Source organism: Gymnogyps californianus, chromosome 2 (genome assembly GCF_018139145.2).
Source record: "Gymnogyps californianus isolate 813 chromosome 2, ASM1813914v2, whole genome shotgun sequence".
In the NCBI taxonomy this organism is placed as follows: Eukaryota; Metazoa; Chordata; class Aves; order Accipitriformes; family Cathartidae; genus Gymnogyps; species Gymnogyps californianus.
Window position 1 is genome coordinate 136,833,096 of NC_059472.1, and position 21,261 is coordinate 136,854,356.

Below are 21,261 nucleotides of genomic sequence, written 5' to 3' on the forward strand. Positions count from 1 at the left end.
GTGTTCTCTCTGTAGCTCCTGTTTGTAGCCACTATATTTTTCTGTAAGAAATGTCAGGAGACATTTCCTTCAGTAGGCCAAATTTTAGCGACTGAACTATACAGTCACTTTCTCTGATTTTTCCTGTCAAAAAAAATCTAAGGCTAAGCACAACACAGACCAAGAATATCTGAAAGCTCACACACATTTGTAGAGTGGAAGCACTGTCACCCATGCACTCCTTTTCTCATTTTCGGAGCCCAGGGCTGAGCTTGTCACTTTCAGCAGGCTTCACTCAAGACCTTTGTCCTTCTGCTGACGCTCAGGCCATGAGTTCACAAAGTCTCTATTCTGAACTAGATATTGCAAGAGAGCTTAACGCAAGTTGTGTATCAAGCCAGTGACATGCAATTCATTTGGTATGTACTAGAAAGACATTCAAATGATTGAATGGGTAAAGAACTAAAAATCTGCCATCCATCTTCCATCCTAATTGTTTACAGACTCAACTAAGCCACTGATAAAGTTTGAAATATTTTGCAATCAGTATCAAATTTCTGATAGCCTAAACCCAAACCAAAATAAAAACAGTCCCTTTGGAGAAACAGACTGTCAAATTCGACTGCACCGTATAAAAAAAATAATTTTCATAAGCTAATACCAAATTTTCCATAAATTTGACACACCTAACTACAAAATAAACCAATTGCCACTATTTGTCTGTTTATTTTTATATCAGAAATTCAGACCCAAAGTAAGCTTTGAATGGTGCTCTACTTGATAAAAATATAACCTATTAATACATAGTGATATTACCTGACACTATCACAAGGATGGCTGAACAGTCCATTTCATCAGCCAAGGTGACCTTGCCAGCAGCCTGTCTACAGAGACAGGTGGTAGCTACTTACTCCCAAGGCCTGCCTCTCCCTTCCACATTTTGTGGCTGGAAGCATTTTGGACATGATAAACACTCCTCTCTCTCTCAAGGTTTTATATTAATAAGGTTATATTAAAAACTCTCTGCTACTTTCACACAGCCCATGCTTTTTAATGACCTCCCCAGCATTCAGTCAATGGGTGAAATTGGAATCTCTCAAAGCACTCATCCAGAGGCTGACCAGAGTGAACGTGCACACCTAACCTATACTTTCTAATATATAACTTACTGAATTACATTATCCGGAGTAGTGAGATGCGCTTGTAACTACATTAACCTTATCACAAGATTAGCTACAGCACTGTGACTAGAGGTCTGTCGGAAGTAATTTGTCTTGTTTTGACCTGTCATGAGATCACTTAATAGGAAACTGAATAGCCCACAGAGCTTAGCACACTTTCAGACGATTCAGCTGTTTGTGGTCACAGCAATGTATCCTTTTGTCTGACACAATGCCTTCTAGGCACTCCACTTGCTCACCCTTTGGTATGCTTTGATCTTCACTTTGGTATGTTTTTATACATGTCTTATTCCCCCAAGCCTTGAAGAAGCATGAACCTTATTTCTAAAATGAAAATGGAAAATGTTTTGCAATTGCTTTAATTGATTTTGTCTGAGATCTAACAGATGGACACGCAAAACACACTTAAGACTTGAAGCTGACCAACTGGAAGACCTTGGGAAGGGAGTGAAGGACTCTCTGATAATTCGTTTCCACAAGCCTCATAAAGAAACAGAGACAGTATCAATCCAGACAATCAGAACTAACAATGGAAGAGGCAGAAATGGCATCATATCTTTCTATTTACAAGCAAAGCACAACTGAAAATTTACCATCATTAAATAAAGAAGAAAGTTTATTGGCAATCAGTTATTGTGTTCTCACTCTGACAGACTGGGTGCATATGAACCTATCTACAATGAAAGGATCTTCTTTTCATCCTCTTAACTAACAGTAGTGCTGCTGTACAGTACCTGTCTAAGATTGTTGCAGACAGACAGTATCCCTTTAACCCTAAGAAAACTGCAGAGGAGATAATGACCACCCTTGCTTTTCCTGTCTTCTATTCTCACCCATACTTCTTTTTCCTTAGCAACTGAAATACTAACAAAGGAGTAATTCTGTACCTGTCCCATTGCTACCCTCTGTGTTAAGGCCATCAGTGAAGAATCCAGTGTAACTTCCTATAGCAAATCCCTTGAGCCATCCAGCTACTTCATGTAGCATTTTCCTATGTTATTTTTAAAAGCATTACCACCAGAAACCAGGAAAAGAGTAGCAGCTTTCTCCCAGGTAAAACTTGCCTAACATTGCTGAAATCTAACTTCGGAAAAAAATGACAAGACTAACATTTGTCAAGTAGAAGCTAGATCTGTACTGGTAAATTGAACACGACCAGGGCATGTGCTTAAGATGCTGAAAGGTCATTGCTCATATGATTAAATTTTTGGAACAGCCTTTGGCATGCTTATGATTCATAACTACGCTTTCCCGAACAATTCCCAGATGGCATTTCTCAGGTAATGTTTCCAAAAAGCAGCAGAGATGAAACCATGCCATTTTGTCATACTTCTTTGGCATAGTCCCTGGGCATTATGCCACCAGGGTCACACCTGCATGCTCTCATGCCAGCTCCCCAGCAATGCAGAAGGCATGGCTTTGTGATATTAAAAAATGTCCCATTTCTGAGATCTCTCATTTTTCAGGACGACCTCACTCAGACGGTGAGGACCAAGATGTCTCACCCAGGAAAGAGGTATGTTTACTATCACCCAAAATGAGCTGGGGAAGATGAGAGAAGGATCTGACTCTGACTGAATCATCTCCACTACCTATGACGGGCTTGTGGTTAGAGACTACCACACAGCCACTATCATATACAGGGGTAAATTTAAAAGTTAAAGCTGCCTTAGTCAGAGCATGAGACTGACAAAGTCATTAGTTCAGCATAATTGGAGCGAGCTTCCACCATACCTCTCACACTCCGCAACTCAGTCAGAGGCACACGGAGGCTACAGTTCTGTCTCCCCCTCTCAATGTGCGACTGAAGCATTTCTGAATCTGAAGATCGGTGCAGAGGTGCTGAGATAAGCCCCTCTGCATGAGCATCTCAGCAGCCCTCCAGCATCTAGCCTCGCAGAAGCAACTATCTGTTGCTGAGCAGACATCCGATTGATCACTGGTCTGCTCTTGCCAGGTACAAGGGCCAGGAGGGTACACACCCAGTCCTTTTCAAAGTTTTTTTCATATATTTAAATATAATGTTTATATAAATAAAGCTTGAACATAATTCAGATTTGTGTTATAGTTTTGCAAAAAGAACTCACTAAGACTATTGGCTAGTAAGATAAGAGCTGTTTAAGAGTCTGTGTCAGGATGTAACCTGTAAGAAGTATGGATGGTGAGAGCTTTGATTTTGCGAGTTTGTGTGACAAGGGAAAGTATTTTGTAGAAATCCATCTCTCTAAAGTCTGGAGGGAGAAAATGGAGAGATGTCATTGAGAGGCATAATAGAGAGAGAGAGACAGAACAGGAGCTGTGGAAAACTGCTAAAAATCAGACAGCGAGAGTTTAAAGTGCACTGACTGGAGGAAAGAGGAGGGGCTGTGGGTACCTGCTAGAAGTAGATTGGCAGTGTGCGGTACAGACAGGGGACTTAGAGACAAGCAAAACTCAGAGAGCTCTGAGAGAGCAGGAGTGTTTGGCAAATGCTGTGGAAGCGAGGATGGTAGGAGAGAATCACGATCTATATTGTGATGGTTCCTGGCCCATGAGGCATCATCAACACTGTTGGTGAATTTGACTCCTCACTGTATGGTCTGTTTATTGGCACAAGTGACCTCCAACAAAACTCCATCTGCCGTAGACTTGCCAACCCTAAACCTTTGCCTACTGACCAGTAAGAGTCCATAATAGCAAGGCAACAGAGATTGCAACCATCTTCTTCATGGTGATGGGCTTGTAGAATATGATACTTTGGTGCTGGATGGCAGGTGCTGGGTTGTGTGGAAAGAGAAAGTTGGCTTCATCCAAGGGTTCAGCACCTTGCACATATCAGAGTACAATCTCCCCTGTAACATGAAGCTTGGCCTCAACCTCCTTTCCAGGACCAACACCCAAGCTCTGCTTTCTGCCACTGACTTGAGCTGAAATATCTGCACGCCATCAAGACATGTTTTCTCTACATAGTTCACTACCAGAACTAGGTACCTGACCTACATGGTGTGAAGACTATCAGCTCTTCTAGCTGCAGCTTGAAGGAAAAGGTCCCCAGCATGGTCCTGAGAAGGTGTTAAAAGCTGTCTGCTATAAGAAGCAGGGCTTCAGGTGCCTGAACATCGTGAAATGGATTGGTAGCAGCTGCAAACAACATATAATGGCAATTTGTTATACAGAGACTGTAAATCTGAAGGCATAGGTCATAGGGCTTTTTCTTACATATCTGAAGGCATAACAAAGTGATATTCATCAGGAAGATGAAAGGGAGCAAGGCATGTATGATAGCCAAACATGTAGATGAGTAGGCACAAAAGCCTGTGGGACACATTCTTTTCCATTACCTTTGCTACCTAACCTGCTGTTGGCAGGACACTCTCACAAGTTTACTAGTGTAGATGTGGGCTGTACCATACCATCTGCCTTCTGCGAGAGTGTGCACCCTGGCCTGTTCAGTTTACTAGTACAGTTACAGACAAAAGGCCCAAGTGCCTTTCCTTCCTCTGCGGAAGGAACCCTAAAAAAAATGGAAAGATTAGCATTTTTATATGAGTTGCCTCTGAACTGATATGATCTCTGAAGAGATCGAGTGGTATAGGAAGAACGATGGACTTCAGACACCATCCCAATATGCACAACTGACTGAATCAGGGCACTCTTCTTAGTCCATTAGTCTTTTTAGTCCTTTTTAGAGCACCCGGTATGTTAAAGATGTGAGAAAAATTACCATTCTGCACCTTTTGGAGTGCAGAATTCTCCCAATTTGAGGAAGAATATGGTCACAGCCCTCTGATACACTACATAGAAAGAAAGGCAGAAAGACAGAAAGACAGAAAGAAAGAGAAACAGCATAAGCACATTGCATGAGTTACAGAAGAAAGCAGCCATGATACCACAGGCCTCAAGGAAGAATTGAGTGGAACAGAGTTACAGTGGAAGAGAGCTGGTGGCACCCCCTTGGGATGTGGCCTCCCCACATCCACAATGCATGGTTACACGTAATGGATCTGAACCACCCGATAAACAAATACAGTGAACATTTTTACAAAATACAACACACAGATAGAGAGAACCTAGCTAAATAAAAACATGTTTTCTTTCTTTTCTATTTTACAGTTATCTTATCTTGGTCTCACTTTTGATCGTCCTTTCACCGCATTTTCTCCGCAGTGATGAATATCAGCAAAGCAATCCAATTTTCTTGCAATCACTTTTCCAAGTGGATCTCAGGGGGGTCAAATTCTTTTAGTCATGTGTGTTGTTGAGTGCAACAACCATCTTTATTTGTGTTATACCACAGGGCAGATGGTCTTTTTCCAAATCACCCCATATGTATTTGACAAATCATGGAGACATTCCTCACATGCCATGAAAAGTAAGGACTTAGCATATCGAGTACAACTTTGCATCTTATTTTACACAGTAAAAGGATTTACCCTGCACTCTTATAGGTTCTCACCTGTTTTCTGTAATCAGAAATTTATGCTGCTACCCAGAACACTTGGGTTTTAATCTAGGACAAAAATTGTTACTGGAATGCTATCTTATCAGTAGTGTTATTTATACCGTGGTCTGTACTTATTCAGGGCAAAAGATAGATAGCAAACCAAGATGAAAAATCAGCCTAGAAAAATATTCATCAATAGAAAATTATCTATGGCCTTACAGAGGATAAAGATGGAATAAAAGGTCAATGAAGTGGTAATTTATATCAATGGAAGATAAACCCCCTTGAGATTACAAAAGTATGAAGTTTCTGTAAACCATATCTAATGCTTACAAGTGTGTCAAATGTTTTTCCTCATATAAAAGAAAATAGTTCTATCACTATCTGCAGCAGTACATAGTCTAGCCATTTCCAGTAATAAGAATCATGCCACCAAAGGCAAATGTTGAATGAGACATGAAAATCTGGCCATGGTTCTTGGCTTGCATGGAAGCTGAATGGCAGCATATTTGGCTGTGATTTCTACACAGCATGCCAGACTTTAGACTATAATATTGTTATGCACTCCCTAGAACAGATTCAGAACTGATTTGAAGGGAAAAGAATTGTACAGATGTGCAACAGCTTGATGTCATATGACAACATATGGCATCCCAATGTAATGATCTTTATAATTATTCTGCCACTGGCCTTCACTTTACGAACTGAGTTTCACAGAAGCAACAAGAGTATATTAGTGGGAGACAAATTGTTTATCCAAATAAAAAACTGAAGTTGGAGGCCAACCAAAAAGGTTTACAAAATCTTCTTGGATTCACTGATTTGCTAACTAAACAGTTTCTAAATGAATCTTTTTAAAATGTTTGTACTGAAATGTATTTCAACTTACATTTATAGAAATTTTAAGACAATCATCAAAACTACAACAAACTAGAAAAAAAATTTATTTTCCAGTCTAAGTAAAAGAAAACGTGTTTTCTAGACCTATTTTCTCCACTTCATCTATCCTCTCTTAGACATTATCTTTATGATCAAAATTGCACCCTGCAATGCCTATTTCTCTGTGCTGACTAAATAAAAAGTTCAGATATTTTTACCTCTATTTGGTGAAATGAATTTCTCTCTCTCTGACTTACAAATAGAGATAAATTACAAAAAACGGATACAAACACACTGTAAGTAGTCTTTTCTTGATATACAAATGATTGGAGAGGATTTAGCCTTTTTCTGTTTAAGACCCCAAGAAAAATTCTCAGTAGAGCTCTGGACCCCTGTGTAGCAAATGTAAACCTACTGTCAATAAACTATTCCTTAGTAACCTTTTACAGACCTCTTGTCTGGAAGTATCTACAGACCACAGACAGAAAACTATTGTATTAGAAAAAAGGAAAAGTCATATAAAAACTATATCACAATGAAATACACAATCCAGTTCAAAAAGCACAATTTGGAACATGATAAGCTCAAAGTATTGAGGTACAATAGGAATAAGCTTTCAAAGTCTGATTACACTGTGAATTTGTTCCCGTATGTGCATAAGAGACAGGTGAATAACTGAATTGTGGAGTCAATGTGCTACTAAAAATAGCGTGTCAGAATGTAAGTTTAGTCACTCAGTAGTATTTGAAATACAAACTTGGGACTATGGAAAACTGACCATGTTCAATAAGCCAAGCATAAAAACTGCTACTGCTTCACTGGTGCTGCATCAAATCCACAATCTCATGTAAAATGTAAGTAAAATGAATGAAAAAGAAAAAACAGTGAAGAGATAATCCTTCACGTGACATTTAAAGATTGTCCTGTTCTGCGTCCATTGTTTGCAGTAAATACAGAGAGATATTCTGGTAGCCTCCCACATGTTGAATGGGACCTATAGAGCCCCCAAATGACCCTTATGCATTACTGTGTTACTCAGCATGAGTGAACAGCATAATCTCATTCCCTGGACTCAGAGGGAAGGTAAGAGGATTCTTTGAGAACACAGTAATGGGAGTAACACTAGCATGTCTGTCTGTATCTTTATTTCCCAAAACACACTTCCAAAGCAGCAAATTTCTGTATGGGCTGATAAAGTCTGATAAAATCTGAGCTTGTTGCAAACAACCAGAGAACGCTATGAAGAAACCAACAGTGATTGCTGCTCAGAAGCCTCACGTGAAGTCAAAGAACAGGAAAGAATCTTATGGAGAATACCTAATACTATCAACCTTTTCCCTTAGTGCACTGTGATACGCCTTGGATCCTCTGCACATTTTAAATTCTCCTGTCAGACAAGCAAACTAGAGGCCTACAGTTAAATAGCATGAATTTTCTTCCTCCTCACCTATTATAAATACCATTAATTCAGTTTTTTCCAGCCAAGATTATCTAACATTTGCCAAATGGCAAAAACTGTAATAAATATACAGCATATATTTTTACATACTATACATATTAAATATCATAACTTGCAACATTTAAACATGCATAGCAGAAATAATGGTGCATTTGGTCTGACCTGGACCTCAACTCCATGACTCCATGGATGAGTTCAGAGTACAAGTGTTCATTCTGTCAGATGTCAGCTCCATGCATATAACCATATTAACCTATCACCGAGCATAAATTAATATATACTGCCTTTCTTTTGGGCTGTATTAGCTCAGGAGCAGCTCCACAGTAACGCTACTAGCAGATCAAAGCTTGAGTTTGTCCAGCCCAGTTTCAAGTCTAGGTAAAGAAAAACAAGACCGTTCACACTTGTCCATGTGCACATCTTCTCTGGGTCTTATGACAGGATATATTATATTTTAATAGCTAAAAAACCAGTGGAATTCTAATCACTGGCATTCCTCATATCTGTAAAACATCACTCAAGATTAATAACCCCGGTAGTGTTTTTATATTAACCCCTCCAAGGAAATGATATTTTTTAATAGTTTTTGTATCTATATTTTTCTCCAGAAACATTGCCAGTTTTAATTAATAATAATGAAAAAGGAAAAGGTTAAAATCCTTGCCTGAAAGAGAAAGCAATTTAAAGTTAATGGCCTTTTAAATATTATTGGTGATTTTCTTACAAGACCCAGAGGAAATATATTTCAATAATGTTTGTGGTTGAGTTACTTGGGTTTGGGTTTTTTTGTCAGCATATCAAAGCATCAGAATAATTTACAGCTGCTTGTGTATCTCCATGTTTGTGTGTGCAAATACACTGTGCTTTTAGGTATGTAATTTTGTACGTGTGGGTGTAGTCAACTTTCTTACAGCTTTACAAAACTGTAGTCAATTTTCTTACAGTTACAATTTTTCAGCCATGGAAAATGGAACAAATGGAACTCACAGATGAGACAATCACGAACAAGCAATGGTTACTGAGGGCTACCTTCCTCAAATATAATTAAAATTACTGATGACATACTAATTTCACACATCTCCATATCTTCAAGTGTCAGCTCTGCTCTGTATCCTCAGTGGTGTGGCTGCTCGTTTATGTTGATATTGTGGATTATGGCCTCTCTTCGATGCTTTATAGCCAAAGGGGGTCTAAAGAGCACTTGGTTGAGTGAGAACATATAATGGTATATGATGTGTACATTTGCTCAAAATTAGGAGTTATCTTGCCTTCAGGGCACCTTATAAACTGATGCTGGCCATAGAGAGAATTATGTACAACTCACAGCAACACTCACAAAAAGAAAAAAAATCTTTAAGAATGTTCAAGCACTTGGAAAAAAACAGTACGATTAAGGTCAACTGAATCTTTCTCCTCAGTGCCTGGACATGAGGTGGGAAATGGCTAGCACAGGTGAAAGGTGTTTGATTTAGTACCTGATCATAGCAATCAGAAATACTGTTTCAGTGGAAAATCTTGCTCAGTTCCACCTACACGTGTGATTGTATACACTTCTTTTTTATATATATATACTGTGTGTAGGGTCTGCAGGCTTGATGTAGACTTCAGCTTCAGAGGACAGGATATGGCTACAAATAAATCTTTACTGACCATACTTAATTTTTCTGGACAAGAACAGCCAAAGTAAACCACCTGACTGACAATCCTTGAGTAAGATATCAAGTCCTTACCAGAAAGCATGGATGTTCCCTAGCTTCTCAGTGAAATTATTGTGGTTTTTCTTATTTTTTAATAGGGAAAAACCAAATGTATTCCCTCATCCCCTTTGCTTTCCCTCCTGTCAACCAAGAACCATGTAAAATGAAGCATTTTAAGGTAAAAACTTAGTGTAGCAAATGCCATCTATGGGAAACTATAATCCAAATGGGTACTTTTTGGTAACATTAGAAGCAGCAGAAAACAACATATTTTAACAGAAAAATGTCAAGTAAACTAAAGTATAAGCAAAGTGATATCTCAACCTATATCTGCAATCATCCCAATAAAAAATGAACTCCTACACAGTTGTGTATCATAGAGTCTTCCATTAGAAGACTGTTCAGTGAACAATGTACCAAATTAAGCTTGGATGTGGGAACCCAGGGTAATTACAATGGTAATAATGTATATAAATGACAGCTCACAAGGCCAGAAAAATCAGCTGAAAGCTCTGCTAACTTTGAATCAGTCACCTTCCTTTGGGTGAAAGTCAATTTACTGTACTGGTAAAGTTTCAGCTCTGTAGTTCTGAGTTTAATGGAATGAGTGTGCCACTTGCTAGCAAATGAGAAAAGTTACTTGCCTTTTCCTGACCATATGATATAGGTTAGAGAAGGAGTGATCAACCTTCTTCACAAAGAGCCTCATCCAACATTTTTCAGAAGACAACAGCCACATAAAACAGCTTGCATACCACTAGGAGCCCTGGCAAGGGGAACTCTGGGAAGAGTTCACAAAGCTCCCCTGGATCCCACTGCCTTGTTGAAAAAGAAGCTGGTGTGCAGCTGACCCCTCGCTGCTTTGTACTGCAACAGTCCCTCTGACTTGCCCCTCCTGGTCTGAGAAATATGGACACCACTGCAACATTTTTGCCAGTCATTTGGCCTGACCTGGAAGAAATAACTGAACAGTTCAGACACCTCTGGCTCAGGAGTCATTGGTTGGACTGTTGGACTCTCTCTGACTGCAGGGATAATTTACTTGTGTTCTGCTGGGAAACTTGCAAGAAAACATTATGTGGTGATTAAATTCTGAAGGCCTCATTTTACTGAAATGCACACAAAGAGAGCTTGTGGATTGTTTCTATTTTTACAGTGCTAAATTTTGTATTCTGAGAGTATAAGCCTCAAATAATAAAGGAAAAATATTATCTTTTAAAATACATAAATACAAGATGACTGTATTTTAAACCATTTCGGACACATTCCAGGATCATAGAATCATAGAATCATAGAATGGTTAGGGTTGGAAGCGACCTCCAAAGATCATCTAGTCCAACACCCCTGCAATAAGTAGGGACATCTTCAACTAGATCAGGTTGCTCAGAGCCCCATCCAACCTGACCTTGAACACTTCCAGGGATGGGGCATCTACCACCTCTCCGGGCAACCTGTGCCAGTGTTTCATCACCCTCATCATAAAAAGTTTCTTCCTTATATCTAGTCTAAATCTACCCTGTTTCAGTTTAAAGCCATTAGCCCTTGTCCTATCGCTACAGGCCCTACTGAAAGGTCTGTCTCCACCTTTCTTATAAGCCTCCTTTAAGCACTGAAAGGCTGCTATAAGGTCTCCCTGGAGCCTTCTCTTTTTATGGCTGAACAATCCCAACTCTCTCAGCCTTTCTTCATAGGAGAAGTGTTCCATCCTTCTGATCTTTTTTGTGGCCCTCCTCTGGACTCGCTCCAACAGGTCCATGTCCTTCTTATGTTGGGGGCCCCAGAGCTGGATGCAGTACTCCAGGTGGGGTCTCACCAGAGCAGAATAGAGGGACAGAATCACCTCCCTTGACCTGCTGGCCACATTTCTTTTGGTGCAGCCCAGGATATGGTTGGCCTTCTGGGCTGTGAGCGCACATTGCCGGCTCATGTCCAGCTTTTCATCCACCAGTACCCCCAAGTCCTTCTCCGCAGGGCTGCTCTCAATCCTTTCATCCCCCAGCCTGTATTGATACCAGGGGTTGCCCCAATCCAGGTGCAGGACCCTGCACTTGGCCTTGTTGGACCTCATGAGGTTCACATGGGCCCACTTCTCAAGCTTGTCCAGGTCCCTCTGGATGGTATCCCGTCCCTCAGGTGTGTTAACTGCACCACTCAGCTTGGTGTCATCTGCAAACTTGCTGAGGGTGCACTCGATCCCACTGTCTATGTCATTGATGAAGATATTAAACAGTACTGGTCCTAATACAGACCCCTGAGGGACACCACTCATCACTGATCTCCATCTGGATATTGAGCCATTGACCACTACCCTCCGGATGTGACCATCCAGTCAATTCCTCATCCACTGAAGAGTCCACCCATCAAATCCGTATCTCTCCAATTCAGAGAGAAGGATGCTGTGTGGGACCATGTCAAAGGCCTTACAGAAGTCCAGACAGACAACATCCATAGCTCTTCCCTTGTCCACTGATGTAGTCACTCCATCACAGAACACCACTAGGTTGGTCAGGCAGGACTTGCCCTTAGTGAAGCCATGCTGGCTGTCTCGAATCACCTCCCTGTCCTCCATGTGCCTTAGCATAGCTTCTAGGAGGAGCTGTTCCATGATCTTCCCATGCACAGAGGTGAGGCTAACAGGTCAGTAGTTCCCAGGGTCCTCCTTTCTACCCTTTTGAAAAATGGGTGCAATGTTTCCCTTTTTCCATTCACCAGGGACTTCACCTGACTGCCATGACTTTTCAAATATCATGGAGAGTGGCTTGACAACTAAGTTCCAAAGTAAATTCTGTCTGTGCAGGTAGGATAAAGTAGACACTTATTTTCGAGCATGATATGGATCTCTAAGTCAAGACAGTCCTCCTAGACGGAAATATAATCCTGAAGTACTTAGATACAACATCCAGTGTGAGGATGCTATACAGCATTATTGATTTGTACAAGCTTTAAAACTACTTCAGAGAGCAATCAGGTCCTTTTCCTGCCTTTTCAGCCTTTGCCTCTCTTCCTATACTCTTTCCACAGTGCATCAAGACAGTCATTCTCCTTATTATTTTCCTTCTTTTAAAGAATATGTAATCTTTATGAAATGCACACACCCCTCTTGTTTTTACACTTGTTTTTTATCATTATGATGGCAGAGGAGCAATTCCCACTTCAAATCTTAAGTCAATACTTAATGAACAGAGCCAACACCACAGTCTAAGACTAGGAGATTTAGTGACTTCATCCCTCCAAGAAATGAATCAGCATGATTTTTTTACTGAATCTCTAAAATGTTGTGGTACGTAAAATCAAAAGACAAAGGCAGCAGGGAACGTTTACTGGTGTGTGTGTGTGTACATATATATATATTCACACATAAAAATACACAAGGCAAAAGTGAAGGGCTTTACTTTTAATGTCTCAGAGCATTGATTATTCTAGCATACTGAATAATTTGAGTGAATTTGCTTTTTAGGTCCGCTCTGGGATTTGGAGGAAGGTGAGATATTAATATCTTATATAGTTCAAGTCTAACACTGATTAAATAGGACAACTCACCTCTCTCCCCACACCATTTCCCCCCTGCACCTGAAAATTACTAAGTCTCTGTTGCTGCCTCACAGGTTGTAAACAGGGCCAGCCATTAAAGGGAAATTGATGCTATTCATTCTCTGGTATTGAGAGTGTGAAATTTCTTAACTTAGTGATTTCAAACAGAAGAAATCAACTGAGCTGTAAATCTTGGGGGTTTCTGCTAATCATTGCCCTTGAAAGAATTCTCATTATAGCACATTTGACAAAGGTGTCAGAAACTTCTAATAAATTCATACTTTGGCTATAAATCTAAGCATACAGCCATAGGACAGCTTTTCCTATTCACTGGTGATAGACCTAGAATAAAGTTACAAGAAACACTGAGAAGAAGCAGAGATGCAGTCATAATATAGTAGCCTCAGTGCTGTACATCCTTTTAATTTAAAGCACACTTTTTTTTTAAAACAACTTCAGTTCTTCCATATCGGAAACAACTCCAAAGTGATGGAGACATGTGCAGAAGTGATGGAACACATTACAGAATGGCCTCACAAATTGATGAAGTTCTGCACTTAGAATAAATTGCAAATTTTGCCCAGCCTACTTTTTGAAAATCATCAAAGAAGTGAGGAGTTTTTCACTAGGTGTCTGCTGTGAAATGTATTTGAAACTGCCATACACAGCTGAGCCAATAGCCAACAATCTTTTGCAAGTATGATACCGGTGGACAAGATTACTGAATAAAAGGGTGCTGAGAGTTTGCCTTTTCTGGATAGATAAAACCTTTAGATCTTGTAATGCACTTTTTTTTCTTGTGCAGGGGCAAAACCAACCTAAATTAAGGAAGGATCGTTGTAATTGGAAAGGTACATTTCAGACTGTAACCAATGCAAAGCAAGAGTTCCGTATCATCATCTTGCTACACATATAAAATGTGAGGGAGGAACAACAGTGTTGGAGTTAAGACCTGATTGAAAGAAGGAGTTAAAATGTGAGGACTTTTTTTTCCGTCTTTGCCACATAGCCCAGTCTCTGACAGAAGTGGAAATGCAAGGAAGAGTGTAAGAACAGTGTAAACATTTTGCAACACTTCCCTGAATATTTTAAGTCTCCAAAATCTGAAGCTCAGTCTCCTGAAACCACATGCAGATTCCTCATATGTAGTAACTCTCAATGGATTTCCTTCTCGTAACGCTACCCAACACCTCTTTGAATCAGTGTAACTACCACGTAACCAAATTGTGTGAATAATCAGGTTCTTGGATCAACACACAATCTAAACTGACTATAAATATGCCACATACTAATGATGGAAAATATCACCTAATTTCTAAAAATCTGATCTTTCATTTCTCCATTTCTCTGTAGCTCTTAAAGTGTGTTCTGAGGTTAAAATAATTTGTGCTTCTTAATAATTTGGTCTCTGAAAATGGAAGGTGCTATAAAAGCAAATACTTTCTCCCTAATTGGTTGAAGTTAAGGAAAAAGAACCCCACAAATTTGTCTCTACATTTTAAATTGGGCAAATAAGCTTTTTAAAGAATTGGGATAATACAAAATAGCATTTATTTAGTAACACACTAAAACACATTAAGACTGGAACATATTCTATAAGCCAGTGTATAGGGCACCTTTCATCTGGAATTTGCCCATCAGGAAATTCAAAGAATGAAAAGAAAATCCCCACCTTTCCATACTGATATTTGAGCAATTTGGTTTGTCTGTGATTCACAGCAGCATGGAAAGCCATTTGTGAGATCTGGTCTTCTTTCAGACTCTAAGAAGGAAAATAAATGCTTAGTATTTTGCTCCTAGAAAAAAAAAATGTTGCATGCTATGACTTATTTGTTTTCAGTTAGTCATTTCTATCTGTCATTATAGAGTGCTAAAATATGTTTGCATTTTTTAAAAAATGTTTTATAAATTTATTACTATTACAAATTTTTTTAAAACTGCATTTCAATGAAAGTCTTAGTACAACAGATGATACGGAAGTACCTACCACATTTCAGTCCTTTCCATCATTTTTACTGATTCAGCAGATAACTCACACTCACTCTAATGTACAGGATTGGGACGCACATAATTATTGTTTTAGAAAGTAGCTTAAGAAATTTTCATTAGCATGTACAGAAATTATGCATTAGCTAATGATAAAGATAGAAACCTTATATTAAATCCAGACAAGTGATAAAATAAATCCTATTGTTATAAAGCTGTTATTCAAAGGCTTAATATTATTCTGTGATAAGTTGAAGGCATTTTTTGTGCATAATTCATAACAGATAAATTGCATTAATTTATCTGTTCAATGACATAAAAAGCTAGATGTTTCTCCATTTGGTCTTTAATTTTCTGCTTTTCTTATTTTTAAATATTTAATAGGTTAACTGAATTTTAAAATCAGTCTAAAAATTGAAAATCACTTTTTCTTTGGATTTTATCCTCTATGTCCCCTCCACTGACAGAGCTAAAAGAACCGTAATAGATTTTTTATGATTTTTTTGCGACCTTTTTATGGCTCAGAGTTTGGACATAATTTTTTTGATAAACCTGAGAGGAAGAGGAGCTAGAGAAAATAATTCTTAAAAAAAACCAAAGGAAAAGGGTTCTAAAAAGTGCACTTGCACACGTAGTAAGCTCATAGTGAAAGTAGTGTGGGTCTGTGTATTTTTAGGCTTTGACACATTGCAAATTACAATCAAAACAAAAAAGCAAACAGCTTAGTTCATGTTACAAGGCTACAATGACTTCAGGTGGTTTTTAAGACATGAAGGACATTGCCCATGTAGTCATGTTATTTTTTACAGTAAGGTTATTGGAAAGATATGTGAATGAGTACATTTCAAAAATCTATTTTCTTTCACTCACAGAATTTAAGGTTTGCTACATGATGAATTTGTTGTGAAGTCATTCAGTGCAAACCTGTTCTGGTCATCAGATAGAAGTACATGAAAACAAGCATTAGTACAGTGAGATATGGATGTTATTATCATCAATGCTATCTTTTAATAATGGTACCTAATGATTTGTGCAGGTTTATGTCATCATGCAGGAGAGCCAGATTTGATTCTGATCTCTCATTCTCTTACTAGAATCAACCTGAACATGTTAGGTCTTAACAACTGAAGTAATTGCCTTAATTTCAAGCACATGGCTAATTCCCTTAAATCAAGAGGTTCATTTTCATGCCTGCTATTACAAATGTACTGTGGAATCATGACAAACTGGTAAAGGTATCAGCAAAAAGTACATATATCCTAAGCCACTGTTTTATAAGGGCCTATGAAAGATTTAAGGAGACAACGTACAAAACTCTTACACCCTCAAACTTCCCCACCTCCCCCCTGCAAATTTCCCATGAAATACAGAACCAACGAGATTAAGATTTTGGTCCTTACTTTAGGGAACTGATCTGGTGTTAATAAAACAGTTTTTCCAGGGCAAATACAAAAAGAAGCAATTACACAATTACTATAATGGAAGTTGCAAAATCACAGCATCCTAGAACTCATTCGAATATCATTTTCCAAGGACTGTGTAAGAATAGAGTGAACGCTCACTATATATAGAATACTAACTTGCATTTTTCTGAATTAATTCAGGGCAAAGATTCTTGTACAATATTTTCACCCTCTGACTGTTTCCTTGAATAGGGTCTTAAGCCTCAACAGAGAAGACTTGTTCGATCACAAAGTCCCAAAGCATATAAACTGCACACAACCAGATTGAAATAACACTTTGCAAAGAGCGTATAGAAGATGCTGCCGTGTGTTTATGTTTGTCCAAGGAGGAAATGTATTAATACTCTGTGGTAACTATGTGAAGTAGGACAGGTAATAAAATCAGTCACCATCTTTGGTTGGGCTACAGGATGGCATTTTATTGTTAACATAGAAGGAAGGTTTCAAATTCCTCCACGCTCACTCAGAAACAACATGGAAAAACTTTATTTCAAAGTGTATTAAATACCCAATCTCTTGAACTCTTCAAGATGCCTTTACTCTCAATGCTCCATAAATAAGTCTAGAGAGGGAATGGAGGGAGGTATTTTACATTGCATTACATTACAATAAGTGGTAGGGTGAGCAAAAATTTAATACTGCAGTTTGTTTTCTTTTTTACAAGCTATATAATCCTTATTTTCAAATGAGTTATCTAAGTTCAAACTTAAATGTCTTTTAGAAAACACTAGATGAGACACAAATATCTGAGGTCAAGGGCTGGATTTTTTTGCATTCAGAATTTCTTTTTTTTTCTCACATTTACCTTGTGATTCTCCTGTTCGTTACAGTGATGGACAAAAGGTGAAAGACTCTCACACCTGATCCTCCTGCAGATGACAGTGTTTCTGGAGAATGTGATTTCAACCAACCAGCTTTGCAAGTTTGATTCTTGGAAATGCCAGCATTGAGTCCAGATATCTTAGACTTGTCCACAGACTTTAGCAATGTGTTGACCACTCCATTTACTTTGGTTCATCAGATAAGGAACTGAGAAGGAATCAGACTATCTTAGAAATCTTTTGGCCCTGCCTCTGACCAAAGCTATAAGAACTGACAAGTCATTCCTAGGATCCTACCTTCCTCTAATATTTTGTTGGACTTTCTGTTTAAACCAAATTTATTATAGTACTGGCAGTCTCTCAGAAGGGGTAACACAATGATGATTCTGACACAACTTTTCAGAATTAAAAGCAGTCTAAAGCTAGGGCTGGGAGGAGTTGCAGCAGAGTCCAACCATATATTTCTTCAGATATCTTGAATTCTCATCAGGCCATTGAACCATGTTTTGTGTTACTGGGTTGTGGTGAAAAAAACAGATACAACAAGGATCTGTTTCCAACTTTTTTAGGAGACTTGCTTGCATGCTCCCAGTGTCATAAACTTCAGAAGTTTATTATCCTGTCTTCTTCTAGGTCATGCTTCCCTGGATGTCAAATCATGATACTGCAAAGTAAACTGCATCTCTTTAACTCAAAGTAGTTTTCATCAATGTCTATTTATTGGTCAATTTGTGATTTTTTTTTTCCCTTTGATCCTCATGATAGCATCTGGCCCCAACAGTTTTATTTGCTTCATGAAATAATGGGTGATGATTGGAAGACAGCATGGTAACTGTACAGTAAGGAAACATAAAATCACATCTAGTAAATGTGATCTAAGATATTCCCCCAGAAATCAAAGGAGAATCCTATTCTCTGGGTAGAGGCCATACAGTTATAGACAGATCACTGATTGGAACTTGGAGAGACAGAAAAAAATACTGTTTATGATAAAGGGTTGGGTAAAGCTTCAGTGAGGTAAATGTTACAGCTTGTGCTCGATAACAAACAGCAGAAATCCCTGGCATATTCACAAAATCTTCCAAGGCTTGTTAGAAACATTTGCTCTGCAGGTACCTTTTTTACAGTCTTAACTGCTCAAAATGCAGCCTCTCTTTCCCAAGGTATTCTAAAAATGTTGTAGTTGTTGACATTACTAAGTGAGGGGGAGGAGAAAATATGGGGCATAGGAGTCTAATAGTGATGAAAATTGTTATTTGCACCATGAGCATTTGGTGTCAGACCCACTTAGGATCACCACATATTTTTTCCCAACAGTCTAATGCACAGATGAGAATGCAAACGGTTTTTCAGCATGTACTTTTAAGTCCCATCACGACTATCATGTCACTTTGAACAATGAGAAAAGAGCAAGGAAATTTTCAGAATTTTTTTTTTTAATATAGACGTCAATGTACAATTATAAAAGAAAAGTAAAGAAATAAACCTCAGCAAGAGGTTTGATTAAGCACATGAGAATATGGATGTTTACCTGACCTTATCTAAATCTATAAAGATGTCTGGAACCTGATGGAAATCAGGCAAAGCCAGACAGTTCAGGAGATTCTAGAACAAGAACGATCTGCTACTTACTAAGAGTGAGAATAGGCATGTCATTTGTGAATTAAATTATGTTTGGATGCATATCACTGCAAGGTACTTTTTTCAAAAGGAGCTAGAGAAGCTAGGAGGCTAACTCCCATCTTTTGAATAGGGGTAGGCTTCTCATGTCCCTTTGCCCCATTCAATTTCACTGGAAATATAGCTTAATTCTAAAAATTATACAAAACCACGAAATGATTAAAGAAATGTTTCTATGCTGCACTAGGCAAATCTGAGACTGCTGAAGTTTCCTGTCAGAAAGCAGGGAAATCCCAGCCTTCAGTAAGTGATTACATTCATTTAGGATAAAGAAAAGTCAAGCTTCTTTTTCCACACTGCTTGATTCAGGCCGGGAATTCAATACCAGCTCCTAACATCTAACTCCTTTTCTTTTCCTCATTGCCGCTGGGCTGTTCTCAGGCAAATCTTTCTCTGGATTTGACCAGAAATTGTATTTTTAATGTGAGACAACTTTTCTGGCAATTGCTGAAACCAGCACATTTAAATGAAAATTCAAGTTACAAAATGGAACTGATTTTTGGCAAAAATATTCACAACGCAATGTGATGGGCATAGGACCAGATGCAAGGAACGTAACGTCTGCTGTTTCACAGAAGCTACCAGTTCTTTCCTTTTTCTCCTGTCTCTGTAGCACAGCACTTCTGCCATCTGCTCCAGTCATTAGTGCAAAGACAGCACCAACATGTTCAATTACTGTGTTCTCTCTAACCTTTTGAAATAAGCTGTAATCACCTAAAAAATGTCAAAATGTGAAAAGTCCTCACCCTGTCTTCTCTTACAGACATCTGATTAGAGCATTGAACAGGACAGAATTCAGGCATCATCAGAAGCGCACTTCTCCCTGGATCCCTCTCTCAGGCATAACTTGCATGTTTGACATCAGATTCCCCACCCTGCGTCTGGTAGCTAAGGCTCATTGCAACACTCATACTATCCTCCTCCTATCCCAGCTGGTTCCCCTTGCCTCACTTCCCTCTCCACTTCTTCATCTATCCACAGCTCTGACTGGCAGCTCTATGACACTACATCGTACCATCAGGCTTCTCCTACCTTTTGCTTATGCCAAGCAGACAGGAATCTGACTGCTTTTGCATGCTCTAACAACTATTCCCCTTCTGTCTGGCTTTTGTACAATATGATTTCCCTCCACCTTCCTCCTCAGTGTATTTATCTTATCTGATATTTTTTGAGTCACAGGAGTGACTGAACCGCATGAGAAGAACATGTGATTGATGTATGGCCAACTCCTAAATACTAATACTCTCAAACACTGTAACTTTAGTCAATAATAGAAGTCATTTCCATGGTTCTTGAGAGTTCTGAATTGTTTGTACATATTAAGTGTTGTCACAGCCAAAGTTAAAAAGATCTTGGGAATTCCTGGTAATTTTTGCAGTGCCACATACTCTGAATATATAGAAAAGCCAGACAGCATGTTTGAACTCAAGTGGTTGATAAGGAGATCTTATTCAAGTAACGTTGTACAGAAAAGTCTGTGAATGTGTTTGCCATAAAAGCTTTGACATTCATAAAGGATTTAAGGAGAGTTATTCATTTCACAGAGACCCCTACAGAAGAATAGCATTTTTTTCCTTCTGCTTTGCTTTGCACAAGGAAACCACATTGCAATGAAAAAGCTAGTTAGACACACAGAGGAGAAGAAACAGATTGTTTTTCAGAGCCTGCCTGCTAAGAAAGAATGGATTTTCTCCAAGGACCTCATTCTAAGCCAACCTGAGAAGAAAAGCCAATACATCTTAAGTAAACTATAATTTTACTAATTTTACTATAATTATCTCTTCAGCTAAAGGAAGAATATCATTCCAAAGTGTTAATCACTGAAGAGAATCAGTCTATTCATTATCTAAAGATTAAAGAGGAGGTTATTAATTTTTTTTAGGATACATGGTATTACTTTGGAATTTATTTTCTTTATCAAATCTATTGGAGTGTGAAGATGAATGTGATTTCGTTTTTAAGGTATACCTGCTACAATTCTTATCCAGGTATTATAATAATGTTACTGTATGATAACATCCTTCTTTCCTATCTTAGATCTTTCAGTTTTTTGTCTTAAAGAGTCCTTTAAAATTTATCTGCAAAGTCTTCTAATTGGCTTATTGCCAATTCTTTATTTCTTCATTGGCTCTCCTTCCTTATCTCTCTCATTCGTCAAACAC